The following is a 7,917-nucleotide window of genomic DNA, read 5'->3' on the forward strand; positions in this document are numbered from 1 at the left end:
AAAAATAAAAACAAACAAAAAAAGAAACAACAAAGAGGTCAGGACAGGAGAAAAAAAGGTTTTGTCCAACTTTTGATTACCCTGAAGAAGTCTCATATTCATGACATTTATAAAATAAGCATAGAAAAATCTGATCTTCATACTTATTTCTTGGGACTGTAAGAATGAGTGATTTTTGGTTACAAATACACTCTCATTAGTTGGGATCACTTTTATTTATTTGTAGATTGTATACTTGGCAATGGTATATTCTTGAGAAATTCCAGGGACAGCAGATATTTACTGTCAAGGAAGATATTTTCAGTCATTTTTAATACTATTGTATTAGCAGGACTACATAGAATACCGTGTATATAGATGCATAATGCACCAACTTTTATCCACAGTGCTTATAATCTGGCTTTTGTTTAGTGTCTTAATTAGTTGCTCTTGGCACTGTCCATGCAAATAGACCAAAAAAAAAAATTCATTCTTGATAAACATTCCAAATATCCACTTTCTTGCAATTTGGACTATCTGAACGGATGTGAAAAGTGCAAGTTGCAAGTGCATTTAACAACGGTCTTTTCTGAGAATTGTTTCACAAGAAATTTAGTAAAAGTGGATGGTTTTTCTTGCTACAGAAAAAGTTAAAGATGATTCTTCAAGGCGTGCTTCCCTAAAGTCTTTTATGCACACCAGAAAATTTGATTTCACATGGCACAGCATCCTTTTGGACAGTTTTCTAACGCAGCTTTTGAGTAGAAGATAAGCTTCCCTTTCAGGTTTCCTTTGCACTTCTAATATTTTGGAATAAAATGTGGAGGAGGGAGAAAGCTGATAACTTCCTTTATAAAGGAAAACTTTTAAGGCCACCTATGTATTACACAATGCCATACTGGAAAGTTTTATCTTAAAAGAGTACTCATCAAATAGATCTTTCTTTTAAAAAGGCAGTGTGACTGCAGATTTGGTAACTGCGCAAATTCTTAATGAAAGACTTGCAATAGCCTTCTTGTCTTAAGCTTCATGATTTTTACAGACACCTCAGCTATTGCTAATCCGCATTACCACCCTAGTCCTCTATGGAAACCTTTCCTCCAACTGACAAAGACCACCTCTAATATCTCCATAGAGTAGACTTCTAAAAAGAGAAATGAGAAATCTTTATCACAAAAGGACACAGAAGAAAATAAATCACTTCCTAGGGCCAATATTCTTCCTCTTCCCGCCTGCCTGCCCCTACCCGCCCCCCCACCCCGTTGACATCATTTGCACAGCTGACGCTGAGCCATTTAGCTGGGGTTCCACTCATTGTAGAATGTTACTGGGCATTCATAAAAGGGCGGATTTTTTCCCCGTCTTCTCTCCTCCCTTCAGTCAACAATAAAACTTCAACCAACTTTAATGAATGTGGGTGATTGCAGGAGCAAATGTACAGGCTGGGTCTGGACGGGCTTGGAAGGGACTTTTCTTGACCCCTGCTGGTTATAACTCATTCATCAACTCCCCGTGCCGTCCCGAGTGCCTGCCACACTCCAGACCCTGTGCTGGGCGTGGGGACACTGTTAGTGGGGCAGTCGTGCGGTGGGGGACAGGGAGCCGGGTGCAGAGAGCGACCCGAGTGTGCTGTGCGCTCTCCAAGCAGAGGATGCGAGAAAACGTCGCAATAAGGGCAGAGAACGCTGCCTGGGGAAGGTGGAAACAGAAGAGGCGAGTTTGAGCTTCTTACCTTCGTTCCTTTACCGGGGTCCTCACGTAGCCCCCTCCATCCGGTGCGTCCCTTCCAAGCAACCACTGACCACTTGCCAACCTAGTTTTGACTCTGGTCGGTCCAGCTATCGGCGGCTCCAGCGCTTACCTAGGGGAAACGTCCTCGCGGTCCCCGGCCCTTCCCGAGTCTGGGCAGATCGCCTCGCAGCGCGCGGAGCAGAGCGCAAGGCACCCGCGGGAGCGCAGTGCCCAGTGCCCCCCGCCCGGTAGACCCGCGGTGACCCGGGAGACCCTGGCAGGGAGGCGGCGGCGCGGGCAGCCTCTGGCCTCCCGGTGTCCCACAGGCGGGCGTTAGCTCCCAACCCCTCTTCGCTGCTATATAAACGCTTCTCCCCGCCCCGAGCCGACCCTTCCCCGCCCCGGCGGCCCCGGCCCAGCGCGCGTCCCCAAGGAAGGGGACGCAGCCGCAGGCAGGGAGGGGATGGAAGCCGTTAAGGGGTTCCTGGGGCTGTCACTGCCCCGCCGACCCCTTCCCTACGTGGAACTTCAACCCTCGGCTGCAGACCCGGGAGGAAGCTGAGGTCGGAGAAGTTGGGGTGTTGGAGGTGCGCGCCTTCTTTGGGCCTGCCGGATGCGCAGAGCGGTGGGAACTGCTCCAACTTGCCTGTGAACGGAGGCTAGACCCCGCGTACCCCATGATGGAGGTCAAGCGCCCTCGGAGGTCCCCACTTGGAATTTAGGGTCCAAAGCAGGGTATTTCTGACTCTCTCATCCACTGACTGTCCATTCATTTGTCTATCCATGCATTCACTTTACAAATATCTGAGCATCTAGTAATTGCTACTATTAGGTGCTTGGGATGCAAAACCAAGTCGGGCTCTCCGCTCTCAGTCTCACTGGGGGACAAGCGGAAACAGGAACCGGGGTAGTAATTGCGGGTGGGGTAAGTGAGGCCAGGAGAACACAGAAGAAGGGGTCCTAATTCAAGTCTTGCAGGGCCAAAAGACTCTTCCCAAAGGAAATGGAGCTCAAACTGAAATCTAAAGAGTGAGATAGGCATGAAAGCAGGTGTAGGGAAAGAGATTAGCTTAGATATCCTGGTCAGGCTCTCTTTGCCCATTGGCCTCTCTGCTCTTGCCCCACATTTTGTGAATAACAATTATGCAACAGCTGAGGTCACATATAGCACTGTGCATGCACCTCAGAAGGTACTTGCTTGGCCACAGGCTACTTCTGTTCTGTAAGTATATACAACCTTCCCCTGGAAAAGCCCTGGAGGGCAGCTACTGGCTGCTGCCCCAGCCAGGAGAGAATAAATGCGTCTGCAGTTTCTAGGGCTCCTTGCGTTTTCTTCCAGCCTCTTAGCTCGCACCTTGCCTACCATGGGTTCAATGAACAGCGCGCACAGTGAGATGCAATGAGAGAATTGGCCCTGTGAGCAGGATCAGTGATGCAGCAGGGAAAAGAGAGTCCCAGACAAATGAAACAACAGCAGCAAAGACTGGGAAGGCAGAGTTCTGTTTCCACTGTCCCTCTACATGGTAACTAAGACTGTTTTTAAAACTTGACTATTTAATGTTATACTAAGTAAATAAAAAATTTAAATCTAAAGAAAGACAAATTTGGAAATGGTGGAATTGGAATTGAACATAGGCAGTCCAGCCTAGGGGGTGCTTGTATAGCATGGAGTGTCAGCTTGACAAGTTGATGAGTTCAAAGCAGAGATGGTTCCCATAGAACAAGGATTCCTCTAGAGTCTGGAGTATAACTTCAAGACTCAGACTATCACCAACTATAATATTGGCCAAGTCATTAATTTTAGTTTGTTCCCCCATGGAATATAAATAAAGACACTTACTCATGCCCCTCACTGAATGTTCATGTTCTGGTTCATAGGCTTGGCAGAGCCAGGATAGGTGACTACAGAATGGAGACTCTTCTGCTGGTCCACGGCTTTGGCGCAAAGGAGACTGAGATAACATTGGAACACACACACACATAAACATTGGAACATTCAAGTTATTGTTGTTTTTACCTAAAATGACTAAAATTAATTCAACTTTTCATATTCTCCTAGAGCGTTAATATTATTAAAATACACTTCAAAATTCAAGTAGACGTTCCTCATTTGAGGATCATTATTGAAAGAGACAGATGTAATTCCTGCTAGCAGGGTTTCTAGCCAATAGCCAACTCACCAAAGTTGTACAAGTGTACCACACATACAAACAATGCCCGTTTTATTATAGCACCATAGGAAACACCGATCTGATAGACTGGCTTTTGCAGTTCAGAAACCTCTGACTTATGATCTAGCCAGAACCTATGATCACGTCAGATCAATAATGTGAAACTCAACAGCATTTCTTGACAACAAGTCAAGTCCCCTCAACATATTGTTTTGGGATCTCTCAAAATACTCTGTTTTATGGATCTTTTGATGCCCAAAGCAATTTTACAACTGGAACAAACTTTTATCAACACTCAAAGAATAATGCTTCTTTTCACTTAAACTAAAGCAAAAATGCAGAGAAGGAAGAAAGATCTTGTAAATGCAGGTGGTTGCCTAAAATGACCCCAGTTTTCCCATTGTGCAACCCTTAATTTCTGAGCAATTGGCCAGTTCTGTTTGCTGTATTTCCAGAGCTTTTTGAGGAACATCTGTAACTTCCGTGGAAGTATGGGTAGCATATGTGCTTGAATGGGTTTTTGGCGCCTATGACAGCCTCATCAAACTGGACATGAATTTCATTAGAAAACATTCATTTCAGTTCAGTTGCTCAGTTGTGTCCAACTATTTGCGACCCCATGAATCGCAGCACGCCAGGCCTCCCTGTTCATCACCATCTCCCGGAGTTCACTCAGACTCATGTCCATCGAGTCAGTGATGCCATCCAGCCATCTCATCCTCGGTCATCCCCTTCTCCTCCTGCCCCCAATCCCTCCCAGCATCAGAGTCTTTTCCAATGAGTCAACTCTTCGTGTGAGGTGGCCAAAGTACTGGAGTTTCAGCTTTAGCATCATTCCTTCCAAAGAAATCCCAGGGTTGATCTCCTTCAGAATGGACTGGTTGGATCTCCTTGTAGTCCAAGGGACTCTCAAGAGTCTTCTCCAACACCACAGTTCAAACACATCAATTCTTTGGTGCTCAGCCTTCTTCACAGTCCAACTCTCACATCCATACATGACCACAGGAAAAACCATAGCCTTGACTAGACGGACGTTAGTCAGAAAACTAATGTCTCTGCTTTTGAATATGTTATCTAGGTTGGTCATAACTTTTCTTCCAAGGAGTAAGCATCTTTTAATTTCATGGCTGCAATCACCATCTGCAGTGATTTTGGAGCCCCCCAAAATAAATCCTGACACTGTTTCTACTGTTTCCCCATCTATTTCCCATGAAGTGATGGGACCGGATGCCATGATCTTCGTTTTCTGAATGTTGAGCTTGAAGCCAACTTTTTCACTCTCCTCTTTCACTTTCATCAAGAGGCTCTTTAGTTCTTCTTCACTTTGTGCCATAAGGGTGGTGTCATCTGCATATCTGAGGTGTTTGATATTTCTCCCGGCAATCTTGACTCCAGCTTGTGTTTCTTCCAGTCCAGCGTTTCTCATTATGTACTCTGCATAGAAGTTAAATAAGCAGGGTGACAATATACAGCCTTGACGTATTCCTTTTCCTACTTGAAACCAGTCTGTTGTTCCATGTCCAGTTCTGACTGTTGCTTCCTGACCTGCATACAGATTTCTCAAGAGGCAGGTCAGGTGGTCTGGTATTCCCATCTCTTTCAGAATTTTCCACAGTTTATTGTGATCCACACAGTCAAAGGCTTTGGCATAGTCAATCAAGCAGAAATAGATGGTTTTCTGGAACTCTCTTGCTTTTTCCATGATCCAGCGGATGTTGACAATTCGATCTCTGGTTCCTCTGCCTTTTGTAAAACCAGCTTGAACATCAGGGAGTTCACAGTTCACGTATTGCTGAAGCCTGGCTTGGAGAATTTTGAGCATTACTTTACTAGCATGTGAGATGAGTGCAATTGTGCGGTAGCTTGAGCATTCTTTGACATTGCCTTTCTTTGGGATTGGAATGAAAACTGACCTTTTCCAGTCCTGTGGCCACTGCTGAGTTTTCCAAATTTGCTGACTTGTTGCGTGTAACACTTTCACAGCATCATCTTTCAGGATTTGAAACAGCTCAACTGGAATTCCATCACCTCCACTAGCTTTGTTTGTAGTGATGCTTTCTAAGGCCCACCTAACTTCACTTTCCAAGATGTCTGGCTCTAGATTAGTGATCACATCATCATGATTATCTGGGTCATGAAAATCTTTTTAGTACAGTTCTTCCGTGTATTCTTGCCACCTCTTCTTAATATCTTCTGCTTCTGTTAGGTCCATACCATTTCTGTCCTTTATTGAGCCCATCTTTGCATGAAATGTTCCCTTGGTATCTCTAATTTTCTTGAATAGATCTCTAGTCTTTCCCATTCTGTTGTTTTCCTCTATTTCTTCAAAAAAGGAACTCTCCAGGTCATTAGGTGCCCAATATGCTACTGGAGATAAGTGGAGAAATAACTCCAGAAAGAATGAAGGGAAAACAATACAAAGCAAAAACAATACCCAGTTGTGGATGTGACTGGTGATAGAAGCAAGATCCGATGCTGTAAAGAGCAATATTGTATAGGAACCTGGCATGTCAGGTCCATGAATCAAGGCAAATTGGAAGTGGTCAAACAAGAGATGGCAAGGGTGAACGTTGACATTCTAGGAATCAGTGAACTAAAATGGACTGGAATGGGTGAATTTAACTCAGATGACCATTGTATCTACTACTGCGGGCAGGAATCCCTCAGAAGAAATGGAGTAGCCATCAGGGTCAACAAAAGAGTCCAAAATGCAGTACTTGGATGCAATCTCAAAAACAACAGAATGATCTCTGTTTGTCTCCAAGGCAAATCATTCAATATCACAGTTATCTAAGTCTATGCCCCAACCAGCAATGCTGAAGAAGCTGAAGTTGAATGGTTTTACGAAGACCTACAAGACCTTTAAAACTAACACCCAAAGCAGATGTCCTTTTCATTATAGGCGACTGGAATGCGAAAGTAGGAAGTCAAGAAACACCTGGAATAACAGGCAAATTTGGCCTTGGAATGCGGAATGAAGCAGGGCAAAGGCTAATAGAGTTTTGCCAAGAAAATGCACTGGTCATAGCAAACACATTCTTCCAACAATACAAGAGAAGACTCTACACATGGACATCGCCAGATGGTCAACACTGAAATCAGATTGATTATATTCTTTGCAGCCAAAGATGGAGAAGCTCTATACAGTCAACAAAAATAAGACCAGGAGCTGACTGTGGCTCAGATCATGAACTCCTTATTTCCAAATTCAGACTCAAATTGAAGAAAGTAGGGAAAACTGCTAGACCTTTCAAGTATGACCTAAATCAAATCCCTTTGAAAACATGGATGGCTCTTAACCTAATCCATACTTTTAGGTGGTCTACCATAACAGTGATGGGATTCTGGGAGCCTTGTACATTCACAGTTCAGCCTTTGGGAGAAAATCAATGTCTTTTTCACCAGCTTGGGAATATCCAGGTTTACTTCTCTCATAAATCCAGGGCTCATTCCAGGTAGACTCTCACAGCTTAAACCTTCCAGCTACTAAAGTTATCTTCTATTGGACCTTCCAAAGTCAGGCCATCTCCTTACCCACTCCACCCCACCTGATTCATGCCAATTTATCTTTCATTCTTCTGACAGAGGGATCTTTCTAAACCACACATCTGCTCAATCACTCTGCTGACTTAATATCTTTAAAAATTTTTTTAAATATAAATTTATTTTAATTAGAGGCTAATTACTTTATAGTATTGTATTGGTTTTGCCATACATCAACATGAATCCACCACAGGTGTACACATGTGTCCCATCCTGAATCCCCCCCACACTTCCCTCCCCATCCCATCTCCCTCCCCATCCCATCCCTCTGGGTCATCCCAGTGCACCAGCCCTGAGCACCCTGCTTCATGTATTAAACCTGGACTGGCAATCTGTTTCACATATGGTAATATACATATTTCAATGCCATTCTCCCAAATCATCCCACCTTCGTCCTCTCCCACAGAGTTCAAAAGACTGTTCTATACATCTGTGTCTCTTTTTGCTGTCTCACATACAGGGTTATTGTTACCATCTTTCTAAATTCCATATA

At 44.2% G+C, this 7,917-nt stretch overlaps 1 protein-coding gene across 1 annotated transcript in view; it reads right to left on the bottom strand.

The window, feature by feature from the left end:
• COL6A6 (collagen type VI alpha 6 chain) overlaps nt 1–2,024 on the bottom strand; it is a 174,179-nt gene extending 172,155 nt beyond the window's left edge. Inside the window, exon 1 of the mRNA XM_005675709.3 lies at nt 1,712–2,024. The gene's annotated coding sequence lies outside the window, so the exon portion shown is untranslated. The remainder of the gene's footprint in view (nt 1–1,711) is intronic.

This window comes from Capra hircus, chromosome 1 (genome assembly GCF_001704415.2).
Source record: "Capra hircus breed San Clemente chromosome 1, ASM170441v1, whole genome shotgun sequence".
NCBI classification, from domain to species: domain Eukaryota; kingdom Metazoa; phylum Chordata; class Mammalia; order Artiodactyla; family Bovidae; genus Capra; species Capra hircus.